Source organism: Eriocheir sinensis, chromosome 6, assembly GCF_024679095.1.
Source record: "Eriocheir sinensis breed Jianghai 21 chromosome 6, ASM2467909v1, whole genome shotgun sequence".
In the NCBI taxonomy this organism is placed as follows: Eukaryota; Metazoa; Arthropoda; class Malacostraca; order Decapoda; family Varunidae; genus Eriocheir; species Eriocheir sinensis.
The window spans coordinates 9,124,952-9,134,463 of NC_066514.1; positions in this window are offsets into that span (position 1 = coordinate 9,124,952).

Below are 9,512 nucleotides of genomic sequence, written 5' to 3' on the forward strand. Positions count from 1 at the left end.
ATATATATATATATATATATATATATATATATATATATATATATATATATATATATATATATATATATATATATATATATAAGGATTAGAATACAAAACATCACTGTAGTTAGTTACCTTGCAAAAGTAGAAAGCGTTGATGAATCTTCTGTTGTGATGGAGGGTGCGAGGTTTTCATTCTATATATACATTCTTGATTTATTGTATTTCTAAAAAAATCGTCGACTCGTGCCTTCATCATGCAAGGCTCTTGACACGAACTAGCGTACGTGACCCAGCATGTCTACTGAGAGCGACTTCTTTTGGTGCACGCTCCTAGAGAGAGAGAGAGAGAGAGAGAGAGTGTTGAAACGAAAGTAAGATTTGATGAAATTGCAACATAGCCGCGGTAGCTCAGTCGGTATAATGCTCACTTTCGCCTGGGAAGCTCGTAGTTCGATTCCTTCCTGGTCAGTGTAGGCGGATATCTGGTAGTCATTTCAGAGCACAATACATCACTGAGCTATGTACAGCGGCTAATTTTCATAATATCACACAAGATATGAAGCTACATTAGTAATATTTTCCTTTCTATTCTTTCGTTGTGGATGACATACCACAAAAAACGACTCAAGCCTGTTCATTTGGTGGTAAACTATTTTTTGCTCTCTCTCTCTTTTTTCTTTTTTATTTTTTACATTCTGATTTACACCATGGACAAAGAACACACACACACACACACACACACACACACACACACACACACACACTTCTTTCCTCTAAAATAAAGAACACAAGCTACTCATAAAACGTAGAAAAGGAATAAACAAAGTACTCCCAAGGGTGCCCTTCGTGGTCAAACTCAGACCTGATTACCTTCCCCTAGTCCCACAGGGCAATCAGACGGGCGAGGGGCCTTTCACAACGCCGTCTCCAAAAAAGAAATGGAAGGATACAAATGCAGGAATTTTTTCGGACAGTAAAAAAAAAAAAAATAATAATGAATGGGTCCCCCCCCTACCCCCACACACACACACACAAATATCTTTTGAATCTTGCCATGGCTTATTAGTCGTTAGAATTGTATGAATAATGAGAGAGAGAGAGAGAGAGAGAGAGAGAGAGAGAGAGAGAGAGAGAGAGAGAGAGAGAGAGAGAGAGAGGGGTTCAGCTAAACCCTGGGGAGCAAGGCGAGAAGGTTGAGGTTCCGAGGACTGTCACCAGATGTCAGGACCTCTCATGAGGAATATATTTATTTATCCTTATTTACGTCTCCCTCAAAACGGGCTCGTTTTCTTTAGACCACCTGTCGAACGCCTACGGAGAGTTACTGGCGCGCTGTAATTTATACGTATTATTAAGTGATTAATAAAGTACTTTAGTAGAGGTAAATATTTTTGGAGGCTGCAGAAACTGATGACGAGTGCGTTGATATGTGTTATATAATGATTTGCGTTAGTGATATTTTTCAAAATTAACTCGCTTAGAGGGAGCATTCAGAATCAAGGCCCTCGCTGCTAAAGGGTTAAGAGCTTCCTTTGGTAACCATGGTCATGTACTTAAAAAGAATGTAATTATTAATGTAATAACTTCCTTTTACTAAGGTTTTACGTATTCACAAATGAAAATAATCTTGTACTTCTTTGAAAGTTTTAGTTTATTTGTTACTTGGTTTATGATTACTATATTCTGGGTGGAAAGTTGTAGTTTTATTTGTTACTTGGTTTATGATTACTATACTCTGGGTGGAAAGTTGTAGTTTATTTGTTACTTGGTTGTTTGTTTCCTTTATTCCAGGTGGAAAGCTGTACTTTTATTTGTTACTTGTTTTCTGATACAAAGTTCCAGGTTGGAAAAAACAACTTTATTGTGAATTCAGTGTAATTTTTTTTCTGGAGAATTGTGTTTACTGAGTGAATTGGTGACCAATCTGTTATTATTTGTGTCTTGCTTGAAGATATTCTTCATTGGGTTCAAAGCTATGGTATTAACGTTCAATAGTTTATAACAAAATAGTAATTGTCAACCTATTTATTTTCATGATATCATGGTATGACCACTGTAAAACAGGCTTTTTTTAATTAGCTATATTACAAATTCAGTATATAATTACTCTTATATTCAATAAAGTAGAGGAATCCAGTTTTCAGCATCTTTTATAACTAAGCCAACATACTATGAAGTATGTGATGTAAAGAGTAGTACTCTCATAAGATTGTGATTTGATTATTAACTCTGCCAGTGACCAATGACTCCAGAGTGACCTAAGATTACTTAGTGCTACTATCTAGGTATTCCAACTGTGATTGTGAGTGTATCAGAGAACACTGCCTAATGGTGCAATAAGCTAATATATATATATATATATATATATATATATATATATATATATATATATATATATATATATATATATATATATATATATATATATATAGATATAGATAGATAGATAGATAGATAGATAGATAGATATAGATATAGATAGATAGATAGATAGATAGATAGATAGATATAGATATAGATATAGATAGATAGATAGATAGATATAAAACTGTCTGCCCTAATTTTCCCCCCACTTTTGAAGACCAAAGGACGCCCCAGCACCCCAACTGGGTGCCGGTGCAAATCTCCTCGTTAAACACTGAGAAATTAAATGAGGAAACTCTGAATTAAAGAGTGTTGACTGTGGGTATTGAACTAGGGACCTTCGACATACAAAACCACATGTCTCTGTCAGTCGAGCCAATAAGGCGACGCCCAATCTCAATTGAACCCACTCACAATTGCACACAAAAAAACTGTATTTTTGTTTCCATTGGCCGGCCATTTTTGGTAGTAGAAAAAATAAGTTACGAGCACGAGCACTAGTGGAACAATAATAATCCCTACAACTTAATGCACTATATGCTTCATCATTACTCATTAGATACCCATTTCACACAGGGCACACAGAGCTACACGCAATTTGGTTGAACGTGGAATTAGGCAGCTGAAGAGAAGATTCCACGTTCTTCATGGTGAGGTTCGTCTCAGCCCAGAGAAAACCTGCCAAGTTGTAACTTGTTGTGCTGTACTACACAATATTTGCAAGGCAAGAAACATCCTGGCACCAGAAGAGGAGGAAGAGGAGGAGGAAGAGGAGGGTGATCATGATGGCAGTGATGATGGCAGTGATAGTGACCACAATGATGGTGAATTTCAATTAGATGACAACCGTGACATGCCAGAGCAGGGTCTAGCATACAGACAGGTTATAGCCAGACAACCTTTTTGAGTGAAATATCAACATGTAATGTCACTTTGAAACATTTAGATTTAATGAAGTTGGAGGGCGGAGGAAAATTTGCCCAGTGTAATAACCTCCCAGGAGACAGGTTTAAGTTCACACACACACACACACACACACACACACACACACACACACACACACACACACACAGAAATTAAGCCAAAGGAAGGAGGAAAAACAGAAACAGGTAACAAAATGAAGAAGAGGAAATTAGAAAAAGAGTAAAGATACTGGCTAACTCTGTGAATGAGGGATGTGGAAGGAATTGTTTTTTGCAGTCAGCCTATATTCTTAACAAGTTTCATTATCTTTGTAAGATACTTTTGTTTCTTTTCAGATTCTAGCTCCATTTTGTAAACATTAATTTTTACTAACAGTAATCTGGCCTATAGTCCAACCAAATTGTCGAGTCCGTTTGGGCGTAGGCTCCCGCGGGTCCATTTCTCCCTTCTGCTCTGCCACTCAGTCCCAACACCTATTTTTTCCTATCATATGTTACCTTTACCTTACATATGAGAGGAAGAGATAGGTGTTGGGACTGTGTGGCAGAAACGAAGAAATAGACCGCAAGACCTCGCCAAAACAGACACGACAATTTGGTTGGACTATAGTTGACCTCAAGGTTGCCAAATTAACGTACCGGTTTCTGGCCCATAACTGTTGTCAAGAAATACCAATAATTAACCATTTAAACGATAACCATATATGAAGGCAGTTATTTGAGTGATGATAGCAGTTTTTGGGTCGGAAATCGACAGACATAAGAGGCAGAGTACGACAATCTGGCAACGTTGGTGGACCTCCTGTGCACATTTAGGTGGCAGAGTTAGTTTTCCCAAAGACTTTATGTAAACTGTAAGGTATTATGTAATGAATATAATTAGGACTAGATATTTTACAATTAGATAATTTTTTTCATTGTCATTGATGAGTACCTACATATTTCTATGGTTTATGGCCCAATAATATTAATTTTCCAGTCTTTAGTATTCTTTAATATTAAGTTAAAAAATAAATTTACATCAACATTATATGGTAACATCTTTCCAAAGTTGTACTGTAGAGGTCTTGATTTGTTTTTTTCAACAATATTACTGGATATTGATATGTTAGTTTGATTTCAATTCCTCTTTTGCTTCTTTGTATATATGCACTGTTGTGCTGGAAGCTTTTCCCGGCGACCATAGGCCTCTAGAAGGCTCCCGGAGAAACGAGCAAGGGGGCGGGGAGCAAGGCGAGTTGTCCATCCTATGGGCGCGGCCAGGCGCCAGGCGGGAAGTGTTGCCAACTCGCATATATTTTTGCTACATGTTCTTGTATGATCTAAAATATACTGTAACATTCTAGACTGTACTGTTCTGGATATATATAGGAGAAGAGGGCGAGAGAGGGCCAGTCCCAGTCATAGTAAGCTAGTGGTAAGTGAAGAGTCCGAGTGAAGTGTACTACTAAGGAAGAATATTAAACTACAGAAGCTGTGCGAAGTGTTTACATATCTCCCTCCCACGGAGTCTCCTGACGGCGACACGGAACCCAAGTAACACGTCCGGCATAACAGTACAATAGTTGGTTCCACGAGAACTGGCATATATTTTCCTTCAGGGGTGGACTCGCAGACTTGATATCATTGCATGGGTGATGGTGCTGCGCGGTCATTGGCCAATTCTTAACTTGTTTTGCTGATGCACATAAAATTGACTTTTTAGTCCTACCAAAATCCTTTGTAAGCTGTAAGGTAACAGATTGCACCGATAGAAAACTAATGCAATAATATCTTTATTGATAAGTGTGTGCATTTTGAACTAATATAAATTAATCTGAAACGACATTCATAACAAAACTAAGTCCGAACTGAAGGAAAATCTATGCCCGTTCTTGTGGAACCAACGATAGCTACTTTAGCGTTACAGATTTCCATGCTGACTGCTCTTCTGCATGTCTCCTCCCTCCCTGCTATGGTCTCACTGCACTGGTTGGAGAAAATCATGATTAAAAAAAATCTATAGAAAGAAATAGATGGTTTTTATTTTAATGATTTTTTTTTCATATAAATTGATTTGTTACTTGAGTTATTTTTTTTTTTCAATAATCCTTGTTTGTTTCCACTAATTACTTATTTCATTCTTATGAGGTCATTTTCTTGTAATAAAATTGTCCAGTGCTTAAATGAAACCTTAGTTTGATATACATTACCATACGAATGAGTAATAAATAATTAGTGGAAACAAGCAAGGATTATTGCAAAAAAAATCACTTAAATAACAAATCAATTTATATGAAAAAAAATATGATTTTCTCCAACCCTGCTGTGGAGTGAGGCCACAGCAGGGAGGAAGGAGATATGCAGAAGAGCAGTCAGCACGGAAATCAGAAAAAAAACTGCAACAGAGATTAATGTTTTTGAAGATTTACTTAATATTAAGGTCTAACTTAAACTTCATAGCCTTGATGCGGCAGTATTCAGCCCCAGCATCAAAAAAGCTTACTGCTGCCCTATGAAAATCATCTCTCAATTTTGATGAAGAAGTAGGTTGTGATGGTGGTGGAGCAGTATCGGTTGTCATTGGGCGAGATGCTGATGTCATGGGTGCCAGAGCAGCAGATACTGAGGCAGCGGCAGATGTCATGGGTGCCGGAGCAGCAGATGTTGACCCAGTGGGTGCTGGAGGAGGAGATGGTACCTCCTCCAGATATATTGCCTCAAATGAGCACTGCGGTGAGATGGCCTCTACGGGTACAGTTCTGAAAAAAAGGGTCATATATTAGTCATGGTGATTAATGCTTGTAACTTAAGTAGGTAGTTGAAGAAAAATGGTCATAAAGGTGAAATATTACTTATTAACTGAAGTATTTCATTATTTTTTGTTTGTTTGTAAAGTAATTGACTGATAAAGTGTGTATCTACAAAGAATGTAAATTTATGAGTGATTATTACATTGTTTTAAAAAGGATATAAAAGTTTCACAAACATACATGCCAGTCAATATTTCACCGCTGCTTGACTGCTGCTGCTGCTGCTGTCCTGTCTGTAGCACAGGCAAGCCAGTGTCAATGCCGAAAGGCATTATTACCCCGTCAAAGACATTAGACGAGCGGCCGATGATGTCGTACACCACCTCGTCTATCACAGTTAATGTGATAGTTGGTGCACCACCACCTATGAAAGTAACATTTATTTTATTATTCTAATGAATGTAATAATTTGTCAGTATAGTGTGAGAGGTGTGAGCTTGAGGGGTGGGCCCCGGAAGGGATGGATGGATGGTGTGAAGGAGACGTTAAAGGGAGGAGTGACACTGTGGCATAGTAGAATGACTGTGTGTGACAAAAGCAAATGGAAAGCAGTTGAGAGTGTGTGAGGATTGACGTAGCCCTAGGACCTCTGAGAAAGGTGCTTGCACATGTGGGGCACTCGGGTGTTGTGGGAAAATGTCATTGCTATGAAGGGGCAGGGGTAAACCAGTGTATGCTGTTAAGCCTTGAAACTCCCTGTCTGAACTGTGCAGCTAATCCCCCATACAATGAGGGTCTTCTCTTCTCCCTTCATTGGGGGAAGACAGCCAAGGTATATAGATAGATAAATAGAAAGTCATTGACAGATGAACATTAAAAAATATTTATATCAAATATGCAGTTCACTGCTATGAGCGTATTAGCTGTAAGCTAAAATAAAGGCATTACTTGTGGCCAGTATAGCTGCATTCTGTGATCACGAAAAAAAAAAGGACTAATATAAATTATACATTTAAAGACATAACAACTCAACAAATTTACCAGTCTGCCGCTGCTCATTCTTGTACTGCGCAATGCGGGGCTTTGATTTTTGCAGTATGTTGTACCACCGCCTCTCACAGTCTTCTTGCGAACGGGGTCCAGTCCCAGGGAAGGCACTGTAAGGTTATAAATGTGAAGTGAGTTTCTTAACAGTTCCTCTATAGCGTGCTATTTATTTCCCATACCTTCTCCAATAACATTTAATACATTCTGTGATGGAAAGCTAAATCAGTATTTTTTTTTACATGCATCATAAGACATTAACTTTCTAGTTGTTATGAACATGGCCAAAATTACTACTTTTCATTACCTACTTGAGTAAAATGCTTTTCTCCAGATAGTCTCAACATAAAATACTTGTAAAAGTGTTGAGAGTCTGGCATGCCCGACCCCCCCCCCCCCCCCAAGAAAAAAAAATCAAAATAAAGAATAAATAAAATAAGAGGTAAATATGACTCAACTCTCTTATAATAACCCCCTTTCCACCCCAACAAACTTGGGGCCTACCATGTTAGGTCGGACGTGTTAGGTAGGACAGGTTTAGCAGAGTTGGTTTAGTTATGTTAGGTTGTTGAGGGAGTGGGGGTTGCAGCAGAAATGGTCATAATGAAACTATTCACGTGGAGCAGTAGGAAAAAGTATGTTTTGTTTGGAAACTCAAGTGGTTGTGTTCGTAGACAAAAATATCAATTTGACGAGGCTAGGTTAGTTTGCACTTTGCAAGTTACTTGAATCATGAATATGTGAATATGTAACAAAAAAATTCAAAGCATTAACCTCAATTTCATTCTCTTGAGTACATTCCACTCTAACATTATATCACCATAATCTGTTTGACCAATGCTATCAAAATAATATTTAAATCTTATTTTACCATTCTCATCAAACCTACCTATTCCCATATAGTCTTGACATAAAGTACTTGTAAAAGTGTTCCGAGTCTGGCATGCCTAGCACTGCCCCCCCCCTGCCCCCCCAAAAGAAAAAAATAATCAAATAAAAAAGAAATAATAAATAAATAAACAAAGAATAAAATATGAGCGAAATATGCGTTAACTATCTGCACTAACCCCCTCTTCGGTAAATCTTAAGAATAGCGGCTCCTAGCGGGAGTGCGTTTAGGGCACACTGTGGTGGTAATTACAACATTTATAGCACGTATGACGGGGCTTTGACAAGAGGACAGGCGTGTTTATGTCAAGGGGTGTATATACTTTTCCCCTGTGCCCTCACGATTTCTTCTAAGTCAATGGGCAATAAGACTGTGAGCTCCAGGGTGAAGAAAAGGAAGAGCCTGCGCAGAAAAATAAACCCCTTGTGATATGAACACTCCTGTCCGCTTGTCAAAACCCCGTCGTATGTGCTGGAAATGTTGTAATAACCACCACATCGTGCCCTAAATGCGCACCCGCTAGGAGCCGCTATTCTTAAGATTTGCCCCCTCTTCCCCCAAACAAACTTGGGGACCTGCCATATTGATTTAGGACATGTTAGGTAGGACAGGGCCAGTATGGCATAGTTAGGTTAAGTTATGTTAGGTTGTTGAGGGAGAGGGGGTTGTTGATTAAGTTTTGATGTAAACATTATATATTTTTCTATCTGTGGATTCTAGTCACGTTCCATTTGCTCCCGATACCAGAATCTAAAGTTAAGCTGTGTTACATTTTTAGTTCCTCATGTTTCTAGTCGCCTTTTCTATTTTTTTTTTTACCCCAAATACCATTTACCTCAAGTTGAGCTGCTATAATTTTAGTTTCTCAGGATTCTAGTATACCTCAAAGTGAGCTGTGCTGTAATCTTAGTTTCTCAGGATTGATTATATTAACACAAAGATTTTATAATGCATAAGAGGTCATATTGGCATGTACTCTTTTATAATATTTTACTTATACTAAAATTTCCTTTTTTTTATTAATAAAAGGAAACTTTAGCTATACATCTTTATACGGTTGATAATATTTATACTAAGATTTTATATTTTTCTATAAAAGGATATCATATTTTTTTATACAATGTTGCGTATGGTTGAATATATTTACAGTAAAATTTTAAATTTTCATTAGCTCCTTATTTGTTGCTGAAAACTTAACCTAACATTTTTTTAAATTACTTACAGAGAACTTAACAAAAAATAAATAAAAAAATCCTGTGAAACATATACATACATACATGCATACAGAGAGAGAGAGAGAGAGAGAGAGAGAGAGAGAGAGAGAGAGAGAGAGAGAGAGAGAGAGAGAGAGAGAGAGGAGGAGGAAGAGAAAAAAAATAATGAAATTACAACACACACACACACACACACACACACACACACACACACACACACACACACACACTTAAGCAGTTCCACTGCAGATCTCATGTAAACCATCTCTGGATGAGTTCCTCTCGGACAGTTGCCCCACGCTCATGGTGTCCGGCCGCAGGAGGCAAGTCTCCTTCTTCATCTTTCTGCTGGGGAGGTAAT